The 11,703-nt window shown below is 43.0% G+C and overlaps 1 long non-coding RNA gene across 1 annotated transcript in view; it reads left to right on the top strand.

Moving 5' to 3' along the window:
• Positions 1–2,617: 2,617 nt before the first annotated feature.
• The window catches only part of LOC147035224 (uncharacterized), a 34,259-nt gene continuing 25,173 nt past the window's right edge, over positions 2,618–11,703 (top strand). Inside the window, exon 1 of the long non-coding RNA XR_015061812.1 lies at positions 2,618–3,627. This is a non-coding gene — a long non-coding RNA (uncharacterized LOC147035224). The remainder of the gene's footprint in view (positions 3,628–11,703) is intronic.

Below are 11,703 nucleotides of genomic sequence, written 5' to 3'. Positions count from 1 at the left end.
TATTTTGAGAAACCATGACAGAATAAGTCGTTTTCTTCATACAAGCTGATAACAGACGTAACACATTTCATTATAACCATCGCAGCAACTATAAGCATAAGTGCAATAAAAATATACTGCAATATTCAAGTACTCCAATTCCCAAATTATAAAAGTACAAATGTCATTACAAATTGAGGGAGAAGTCGGCTGACAACACGTTCAAATGATCTTGACCCGCTGGTATGTACAGGTTGAAGTCTGACCTACCAGTTACATTGCAAGTCTGGCAGCACTGAAGTGAGGAGAGGGAGAGAGTGGATGAACAGGCAGTTTGCCATCATGGAGTACCAGCCAGTCAGTAAGAATGACCAGCTTATCGCAGGGTAGAGCTGGTTCTTAAGCCAGGGTTTTGGAGTTGCAGACCCAATCTCAGTTAGTATGCAGCTCTGCTAATGCCCTCATTACTGAATGCCAGTTTTAAAATGCAATGTGCCTCAGCACATAACCATCCCTCATCCTGCTGCACATCATCTCTCCCTCCTGAAGCAGCAAGGTGAGCTGCCCATTATTTATGATCCTAGCTCAGTCAGTCTTACATCTGGCATCAATGGTTCCCATCTGTTTCAATTCCAGAGTTAATGGCTCCTCGGTACTTATCTAATTTTGTGGTCATTTCAAAGCTCCTGTCCAAGCTTTCTCCCATGGTGTTGTTCTTGCAGAGGCTTTTTACCTTGACAAGGTTCGGTGCGACCTGACCACAACTTTCTTCACAACACGTTCAAATTCATTTTACATAAAATAATTATCCTTTATGCAAAGTTAAGCCCTTTTCCTCACAGCAAGTTATTGGGTCGAAAGCTACCAAGACACATTAAATTACCTATTTGATTTCAGTTACCTTTTACCCCTGTATCTACCTTCACATTTCCAATTAACATTCATCATTCTGTAACAGCAGTATCTGTTAAAGTTGTAACTATCCTGTTGTCTCATTTGTCATGAGGAAACCACAAGTATTTTTTTTTCTCCAAATGTATTGTTTTTTCCATTCACCTCGGTAAACAGTACAGAAAGTGGCACACCACTTTGTGTCGAGTGAGGGACATGGATGCAAACCCAGCAACTACTGTTAATCATGTTCCTGGCATGTTGTAGAGAGATGGCTAAGTATGTATTAACTCCATGTGAGCCATCTGGATGTGAATATGCTTCCTTGTTACAAGTAGTTGTCTCTTATATCTATGCCTATATGTCTGCTGAGTGTGAGTGCCTGTGGGTGTGAAGTGAGTGTAAGTGATATGGGTGTATGAGTGTGGGTGTTGGTGCGTATGTGTTTTGCCAGGTATATATGTATGGATGCGTGTAGGAATGGAGTGAATGTAACTGACAACAGTGTGTTGAGGCGTGTGTGAGTGTGAAGTATGTAGGTTTGTGCGCCCTCTACATTATATGTCATCAGCGTGCATGACAGTTCGTGCAACAGTTCGTCGGTCTGTGTGCTTCTCATTTGGTTTAAGACTCATCGTACACAACTATTATATACACTGATTGGGCGTATACCCCTCCATTTAGCAACATAATCTATCTATAATTACAGCAATCTCTGTGTGTCTGTCTGTCTGTCTGCGGCCGCCGTTTCTCGATGACCGCCAGTCCGATCTGATTGAAACTTGCCAGGAATATTGCCGGGGACTCGTGGATGTGCCTTTTCAAGGTTTGATATCGATCGGACGAGCGGTTCCCAAGTTACGGCCATTTTACTGCTTTTTCAGTGTTGAAAAGGTGTATATATGGCAGCTGAAGGTGTCGTTCCACCTTCTCACCTTCAGCTTGTATGAAGAAAACGACCGGACGACCACTGGTCCGATCAGATTGAAACTTGCCAGGAATATTGCTGGGGACCCGCGGATGTGCCTTTTCGAGGTTTGATATTAATCGGACGAGCGGTTTCCAAGTTACGGCCATTTATCTGTTGACCAATATCTGCGAGAGAGGGGGGACGGGAGAGTGGGGAATGAGAGTGGGGGTGAGAGAGAGGGGCGAGAGAGGAGGGGGAGAGAGGAAGGGCGAGACGAGGGGGAGAGAGGAAGGGCGAGACTAGGGGGGAGAGAGGGGGTGGGAGTGGGGATGAGAGAGCGAGAGAAGGGGACGGGAAAGGGGGTGTGAGAGGGGGGTGAGAGAGAGGGGCGAGACTAGGGGTGAGAGAGGGGGGAGAAAGAAGTGGGGAGAGAGAGGAGGAATAGAGGAGGGGTGAGACGAGGGGTGAGAGGGGGAAAGAGAGGGGGCGAGAGAGGGAGGGAGAGAGGGGGAAAGAGGGGGCGTCACAATTCAAGAGAGGAGGGGCGAGAAAGGGGGTTGAGAGTGGGGGGGGGAGAGAGGAGGGGCGAGATGAGAGGGGAGCGAGGGGGCGAGAGAGAGGGGCGTCACAATTCTTCTTCATTTGTTATGACGTCACAATTGACGCTGGAGACCTGAATATGTTTCCCAGGTGTTTCCCAAGTTATAATCCTGGTGTTGGCGCCGTGGTTAGGGTAGCGGCTTGGGATCCAAAAGGTCCTGAATTCAAGCCCCGTTGGGCCACTGAATTAATACACCAGGGGGTTGACTCAGCCTGTCATCCTTCGGAGGTCGGCGAAGTGAGTACCAGTGTACTGGGCCGGTGTATACCCTGGTTAAAATAGGTGTACCATATCCCTGTGTCGTAAGAGGCGACCAGGTTTGCGTCAGGAAGGGCATCCGGCGTAAAACATGTGCCAAATCACTATGCGGATCATACGGATGATCCGCTGTGGCGACCCCTAACGGGAGCAGCCGAAAGAAGAAGAGTGTTTCCCAAGGTATGGCCATTTATGATACGGTTGGTCCGATCTAATTAAAATAATGCCCCAATCCAGTCATCATTTACGCACCTACGGGCCCGCCCCTACGGGCCCGTACTGGTTAAGACAAAGAGGTTAGCACCACATGTGGCAAAAAACAAGACCCAAGCAAGTGTAGGACATTAGTTCAAGGCTCTTTTCCGGGACCCTTTCCGCCGTAGGCTTTCTTTCACTGGGAGGAGTGGATCCATGTCTCTTTGCCTTGGCATTTCACTGCTGTGTGAGTGGTCAGCCAAACTTGGTGAGGTCCCTTCCACATTAGCTGGAGAGCATTCTTTCTTTTATGGGATTTTATAAAAACAGTCACCAGGTTCAAAGTTGTGGCAGTCAGTGGCAGCTGGCTCCGGCAATGCTTCTTTTACCTTCGAATGAAAATCTTTGACAGCATTTGTAAGAGCAATACAAAGTGCAAGCATAGTATCATCCATCTGATGAATGTCCATTTCCTTAACAGTTAATAGGGCTGAGAATGGTAATCTCATTGGGCGTCCCATAAGGATCTCATGTGGGGAGAAACCAGTTTTTCTTTTTGGGGTTGATCTCACTGCCATCAAAGCTGTAGGTAAAGCATCTGGCTACTTTAGGCTTGTTTGACTGCAAATCTTTGCTAGTATATTTTTTAGAATCCCATTTTGTGTTTCTTCATCTCCAGCCGATTGTGGGTCATAAGGATAATGGAAGTGTTGTATCACCTGCAGGGCTTTACACAATTCCTGTCCTATTCATCATGTGAAATGAGTTCCCCGATCACTTGAAAGTTTACAAGGTATGCCAAATCTGCATATGAAGTTTCTCATTAACACTTTAGCCACAGTGGTTGCATCTGCTTTTCTTCAGGGATATGCTTCAACACATTTGGAGAACATATCGGCGACTACAAGAATATATTCGTATCCGCAACACCTTGGCATTTGAACGAAATCAATTTGCATATGTAAAAATGGCCCTTTGGGCGTGGCCCTTTTCCTAGGTCATATTCCTGACAGGTTTGACAAGTTTTGCAATACTGTTTGGCTGCAGAAGTAAACCCAGGGCGTACCAGTGTGTTGAAATCAATGAGCACATTCCCCCTTTGCTCGTATGGTTAGCACCATATGCCAGACGAGCAAGCCAGGGTAAAGGCCCGGTCACACCTTGATGTTTTAGCCAGCGATGGCAACGTGTTAAAATTTATGTAGAACGCTGGCTTACGTTGAACTTTTGATGTTTTTTTTTAAAGATTCGGACGTATTCATAGCGACTTGGTCTTATGTATAACGCATTGGTAACTACACAGAACATTTCGTTGTGTTATAGATAACTTATACCAACGAATGCTGAACCTGTTGTCGGCCTACACAACCGATGCCCAACGATAGTCTAACTTAGGCATAGTGCGTTGCATGCATCGCCGACGATGTCGTGGCGTAGCCTATTAAAAGGCTGACGCACAACGATTCAAATCATAACTGCCGTAGAAATGGAAGGGTCAAAATCGCGGTCACACCTTGGCGATCTTGCCAGCGTATGCCGACGTAACAAAAAGTGTGTCTAAAACGTTGGGGCACGTCGAATACGGTATGGGTAAGTTTGGTATGCGCGAGTAGAACGCTAAATACGCTATCATAAGTCGTAGTAAGTAGAGTACGTCGAGAAATTTTGAACATGTTCAAAATTTTACGACGTACTCGGCGTATGACACACGTTCCGCATGCGATGGGGATAAGTTTTACACACGAAATGTGGACGCTTACACACGTCCACAAAGGCTACTTATAAGCTACTCATAAGTCGAAACACGTCGCGGCAATGTCTTTTTTACGCGAAACTTATTTCTAACTTATGTTTGACGTGCTTTGAACCAATTCTTTACGTAGTCCCAACACACATCGACGTATGTAGACGTATTCCAATGACGTCTTCCGATCGACAAAAAAAAAGAAAAAAGAATGTGTTTCTAGCTTACAACTGCCATATAAAGACGTGTTCGCAGCAGTTTTGGGAATTGGTATATAAAAATGCTGCTCATAAAAGGGGAACCCAACAGTGTTTTCGAGTTCCTTTTTGAGTCGATGTCCATGTCAGCAGTATCAGTATCAGTATTAGTATCAGTATTAGTATTAGTATTAGTATTAGTAGTAGTTTGTTCATGTTGGCAGTAGTAGGTGGATGTGAGGGTGAGGGTGTGGGTTATGATGGATCGTCCTTGCGTCCGCGTGTCCACGGGTAGGTTCATAGGCTGCCACTCAACGATTTAAATGGCTGCATCTCCACTATTGAAAGTAGACGCTTGCGCTCAACAATTGGATTTTTTTTACACTCAACGACTTTTAAACGGTACCACTCAGCTAGTTTTATTGTTTACAATGAACGATTTAAATTGCTGTCACTCGCCTTTGTTTTTTTTTTTTTTGTTTTTTTTTTGTTGACGCTGGGGTTTGGAAATTTGAAGCGTTTCTTCTGAACGTGTTAAAACGCTCAAACTCGACTATTTTAAATAGACGCTGCCGATGGACAATTGGAATCATTGCCAAGCTAGACATCGAAGTGTGAACATCCTCGTCATGCCGAAGAAAAGTTTGAAAAGAAGAAAATTACCCATACATCTTTTTCCTTAACATCAACAGCTCCTTGAAAGGCAGCGACGTAATTCAAGGAAGGAGTATGTATGGAAGGGACACAGAAATATATTGTGAAACCAAAAAGGCATTATGGGAAATGGCAGCAACATTAACTTCTTCACATCTGCCTGTAATTTTACATTTCGCCCCTCATCTCAGGGCATGAGACAGGCATTTCACCTTCGTCATCTTTCATTCCTGAATGTGTTCTAAATATTGTTCACAGCCACTCCAGATAGTCTGCCAAATCTTCACCAATTTTCTGTTTGCATGCCTTCTGTTTGCCTCATTTTAGCTGGTGCAATAACCCTTCGGGTGCAATCATTCCTTGTAAAACATTCATGTCAGTATAAGTAGGTTTGTGGCACTGCACAATGACCTGTAATTCTTTGCGGAATTTGTGGTGATCGTCTCGCATAGAGGGCATATCATTCACAATTGCCCTTAATTCAGATGTTGACCAAGGTCTATATACATGTACAGTATCAAATTTCCATCTGGTCCTGGGAAATATCATTATGGCATTTGGGTCATGTTTTCATTCTCTGTATTATATAGTGCACTTGGGCTTTGTTTTTAATGCGAGCCATAGACCTTGTAGTTGGCCCTTTCCCTGTCACAGGGATTTGAACTTTCCTTTGTTCCTCCTCAGTTATTTGTTTTAACACCTGAGATGCAGTGCCATATGAGGAGTCTTATGTGGCTGTGCCCGACGCATTCAGCGGCAGTGGTGCACACACACATGCCAGAACGTATAGGCCCAGTCACACCTTGACGTTTTAGCCAACGTATGCCGATTTTTGAAATTTTTTTCTAAAACGCTGACACACGTTGAATACGTTATGGGTATGTTTTGATAACATTGAGAGCACGCTGAAAAACAATGCCATACGTCATTGTACGCTGGCTTTAAACGTTGTACTTTTCGGTTGTCCTCAAATTTTTGCATGCTTGAAATTTCACGACGTATGCCGGCGTATGACTCACACGTTCCGCTACGCTGGCCACAAGTTGTATGCACGGTCTGCGATCGTTGACAGACGTCAACACATGCTACTTGTAAGTTAATCATAAGTTGAGACACGCTGAGGTAATGTTTAGCGTACCTGAAACATTTCTAACCTATGATTAACGTGTTGTTGGCACGTTATGCGATCGTTGCCACACGTCGACAGATGTTACTTTTAAGTTACTCATAAGCTGAAAGACGTCGGTATAATGGATCGTCCTTGCGTCAGCGTCCACGGCCAGGACACTTATTTGCAGCATTCTTCAAACTTTTCTTCGGCATGACGAGGATGTTCTCACTTCGATGTCTAGCTTGGCTATGATTCCAATTGTCTATGGGCAGCGTCTATTTAAAATAGTCGAGTTTGAGCGTTTTAACTCGTTCAGAAGAAACGCTTCAAATTTCCAAACCCCAGCGTCAAAAAACAAGGGCGAGTGACAGCAATTTAAATCGTTCATTGTAAACAATGAAAATAGTTGAGTGGTACCGTTTAAAAGTCGTTGAGTGTAAAAAAAATCCAATTGTTGAGCGCAAGCGTCTACTTTCAATTGTGGAGTTTGAGCGATTTAGCACGTTCAATAGAAACGATTGAAATTTCCGAGCGCCAGCGTCAAAAAACAAAGGCGAGTGATAGCAATTTAAATCGTTCATTGTAAACAATGAAAATAGCTGAGTGGTACCGTTTAAAAGTCGTTGAGTGTAAAAAAAATCCAATTGTTGAGCGCAAGCGTCTACTTTCAATAGTGGAGATGCAGCCATTTAAATCGTTGAGTGGCAGCCTATGAATAGCAAACCCTACGTCACCGGCAAAGATAAACTGCCGCACGATATGGATAAGTTAGGCTATCGTTGGGCATAGTTTGTGAACGCCGGCTACACGATAATTATTCGTTGGTATACCGTATCTATAAGTTATCGAAGCGCTCTCTGCACATTATTAGTTCATTGTGCATTTGTGCAACCCGTTATGAATAGACCTAAATCGTAAAAACAAGCCATAGCTCATTGTTGAAAAAGCCCCATAAAAAATTAGCCGCGAAGAACTTCGAACAATGGTGCAAAGATGTCTCATACCCGTGGACACGCGGACACAAGGAGGATCCATCATAACCCACACCCTCCCCCTCACACTCACCTACTACTGCCAACATGAACAAACTACAACTAATACTAATACTGATACTGATATTGATACTGTTACTGCTGACATGGACATCGACTCAAAAAGGAATCGAAAACACTGTTGGGTTCCCCTTTTATGAACACCATTTTTATATACCAATTCCCAAAATCGCTGGCAACACGTCTTTATATGGCAGTTGTAAGTTAGAAACACGTTCATTTATTTTTTTTGTCAACCGGAAGACGTCATTGGAATACGTCTACATACGCCAATGTGTGTTGGGACTACGTAAAGAATTGGTTCAAAGCACGTCAAACATAAGTTAGAAATAAGTTTCGCGTAAAAAAGATATTACCGCGACGTGTTTCGACTTATGAGTAGCTTATAAGTAGCCTTTGTGGACGTGTGTAAGCGTCCGCATATCGTGTGTACAACTTATCCCCATCGCATGCGGAACGTGTGTCATACGCCAAGAATGTCGTAAAATTTTGAACATGTTTAAAATTTCTTGACGTACTCTACTTACTACGACGTATGATAGCGTACCTTAGCGTTCTACTAACGTATACCAAACTTACTCGTACCGTATTTGACGTGCCCCAACGTTTTAGACACATTTTTCTTAAGGCCCGGTCACACCTTGACGTTTTAGCCAACGTATGCCGATTTTTGAATTTTTTTTCTAAAACTCTGGCACACGTTGAATACGTTATGGGTAAGTTTTGATAACATTGAGAGCACGCTGAAAAACACTGCCAAACGTCGTTGTACGCTGACTTTAAACGTTGTACTTTTTGGTTGTCCTCAAATTTTTTTCATGCTTGAAATTTCACGACGTATGCCGGCGTATGACTCACACGTTCCGCTACGCTGGCCACAAGTTGTATGCACGGTCTGCGATCGTTGACAGACGTCAACACATGCTACCTGTAAGTTAAGCATAAGTTGAGACACGCCGAGGTAATGTTTAGCGTACCCGAAACATATTTCTAACCTATGATTAACGTGTTGTTGGCACGTTACGCGATCGTTGCCACACATTGACAGACGTTACTTTTAAGTTACTCATATGCTGAAAGACGTCGGTGTAATGGATCATCCTTGCGTCAGCATCCACGGCCACGGCCAGGACACTTATTTGCAGCATTCTTCAAACTTTTCTTCGGCATGACGAGGATGTTCACACTTCGATGTCTAGCTTGGCTATGATTCCAATTGTCCATCGGCAGCGTCTATTTAAAATAGTAGAGTTTGAGCGTTTTAACACGTTCAATAGAAACGATTAAAATTTCAGAGCGCCAGCGTCAAAAAACAAAGGCGAGTGACAGCAATTTAAATCGTTCATTGTAAACAATTAAAATAGCTGAGTGGTACCGTTTAAAAGTCGTTGAGTGTAAAAAAATATCCAATTCTTGAGCGCAAGCGTCTACTTTCAATAGTGGGGTTTGAGCGATTTAGCACGTTCAATAGAAACGATTAAAATTTCCGAGCGCCAGCGTCAAAAAACAAAGGCGAGTGACAGAAATTTAAATCGTTCATTGTAAACAATGAAATAGCTGAGTGGTACCGTTTAAAAGTCGTTGAGTGTAAAAAAATCCGATTGTTGAGCGCAAGCGTCGACTTTCAATAGTGGAGATGCAGCCATTTAAATCGTTGAGTGGCAGCCTTTGAATAGCAAACCCTACGTCACCAGCAAAGATAAACTGCCGCACGATATGGATAAGTTAGGCTATCGTTGGGCATAGTTTGTGAACGCCGGCTTCACGATAATTATTCGTTGGTATATCGTATCTATAAGTAATCAAAGCGCTCTATGCACATTATTAGCTCATTGTGCATTTCTCCAACCCGTGATGAATAGACCGAAATCGTAAAAACAAGCTATAGCTCATTGTTGAAAAGCCCCATAAAAATTAGCCGCGAAGAACTTCGAACAATGGTGCAAAGATGTCTCCTACCCGTGGACACGCGGACGCAAGGACGATCCATCATAACCCACACCCTCCCCCTCACACTCACCTACTACTGCCAACATGAACAAACTACTACTAATACTAATACTGATACTGATACTGTTACTGCTGACATGGACATCGACTCAAAAAGGACTCGAAAACACTGTTGGGTTTCCCTTTTATGAGCAGCATTTTTATATACCAATTCCCAAAACCGCTGGGAACACGTCTTTATATGGCAGTTGTAAGCTAGAAACACGTTCATTTATTTTTTTTTGTCGACCGGAAGACGTCATTGGAATACGTCTACATACGTCGATGTGTGTTGGGACTACGAAAAGAATTGGTTCAAAGCACGTCAAACATAAGTTAGAAATAAGTTTCGCGTAAAAAAGACATTACCGCGACGTGTTTCGACTTATGAGTAGCTTATAAGTAGCCTTTGTGGACGTGTGTAAGCGTCCACATATCGTGTGTAAAACTTATCCCCATCGCATGCGGAACGTGTGTCATACGCCGAGTACGTCATAAAATTTTGAACATGTTTAAAATTTCTTGACTTACTCTACTTACTACGACGTGTGATAGCGTACTTTAGCGTTCTACCCACGTATACCAAACTTACTCATACCGTATTTGACGTGCCCCAACGTTTTAGACACATTTTTCTTCGGTCGGCATACGCTGGCAATATCGCCAAGGTGTGACCGCGATGTTGTCACTTCCATTTCTACGGCAGTTATGATTCGAATCGTTGTGCATCAGCCTTTTAATAGGCTACGTCACGACATCGTCAGCGATGCGTGCAACGCGCTATGCCTAAGTTAGACTATCGTTGGGCATCTGTTGTGTAGGCCGACAACAGGTTCAGCATTCGTTGGTATAAGTTCTCTATAACACAATGAAACGTTCTGTGTCCGTTACTAATGCGTTATACATAAGACCAAGTCGCTATGAATACGTCCGAATCTTTAAAAAAAAAAAACATCAAAAGTTCAACGTAAGCCCGCGTTTTACATAAATTTTAATACGTTGCCATCGCTGGCTAAAACGTCAAGGTGTGACTGGGCCTTATAGCAGCGGCCAATCATCATCCTCATTTTCCTTCCTGACTGTTGATTCTGCTTTTCCAGCTTTCTGTGCTTTATTGCCTTTTTCGGCTCGCAGCAGCATTTGAGTTGTAACATCACTGATCATTATTTGAGCCTTGTCGAGGTTATGTTTCAAACTGGACAATTTAGATTTTTTTGTTTCTTCTCTGACATTCATCATTCCACATCATAAACACTTTCCATTTTACCTCTTTACTTGCCCTTTAATTTTGTTCCCTACTTTCTAATTCCTTTCTCAGATTTTCCAGCCTATCTTTGTCAAAAGTACCATCTTCTGGAAAATTCAATTTTCTCTCACCCTTCGTCCACTTACACCATTTCCTTACTTCACTTTCAGATTCTAACCCATAATTATCAAACATATATCTGGCACAAGTTCCCTTATCAGGGGGACTGCCTGGCCCAACTTTCCCAGTTTATTGCCCATTATTAAATTTCACAACTTACAATACACAAACTGTTACACACATATACAATAGAACATTGTACACGAAACGATTTCACCAACACTTGAGACATCCAGCCAGTGGGATTTTAACCCATACTGTGCACACAGGTTATATCATACAAAACAACACAAAACTCCAAGACAAAACAGAGTAAACACCAATCAAACCAAGCAATACATTTGCCAATACTTAAAACTTTAGGTCTGCAGGACTTTAACCTGCATTGCATGCTCAGAGGACCTTTTTTCTTTACTCTCGGAACACTGACCCCTTTTATTTACTCTTGGGATTCTTTCTTACTCCTCATTATATTTTGGGGACTTTAACCCCTTGTTTTATGTTGGGGACTCTAACCCCTTATTTTAACATTCAAGTCCAACAGGACTTTAACCTGTTTCCTATGGCCTTATAAATGATTAAACTCTGAACACTTAGGTTAAATTATAGGATCACATTACCCGGTAGGTTGGAAACGAGCAGCATATGGTCTGCAGTGAGAGCAAACAAAAAAAGTAGGCAATTTCAAAAGGCTCCCTTACCTCTGTTTCAGCTGGTAGTGTTTTCTGTGATCCAGCCGCAGCCCTTTGATCTTCC

This window comes from Eptatretus burgeri, chromosome 1 (genome assembly GCF_056783735.1).
Source record: "Eptatretus burgeri isolate ZD-2024b chromosome 1, Ebu_testis_v1, whole genome shotgun sequence".
Taxonomy (NCBI): domain Eukaryota; kingdom Metazoa; phylum Chordata; class Myxini; order Myxiniformes; family Myxinidae; genus Eptatretus; species Eptatretus burgeri.
The sequence above is the reverse complement of the archived record's forward strand: the minus strand, read 5'-3'. Positions and strand labels throughout refer to the sequence as shown.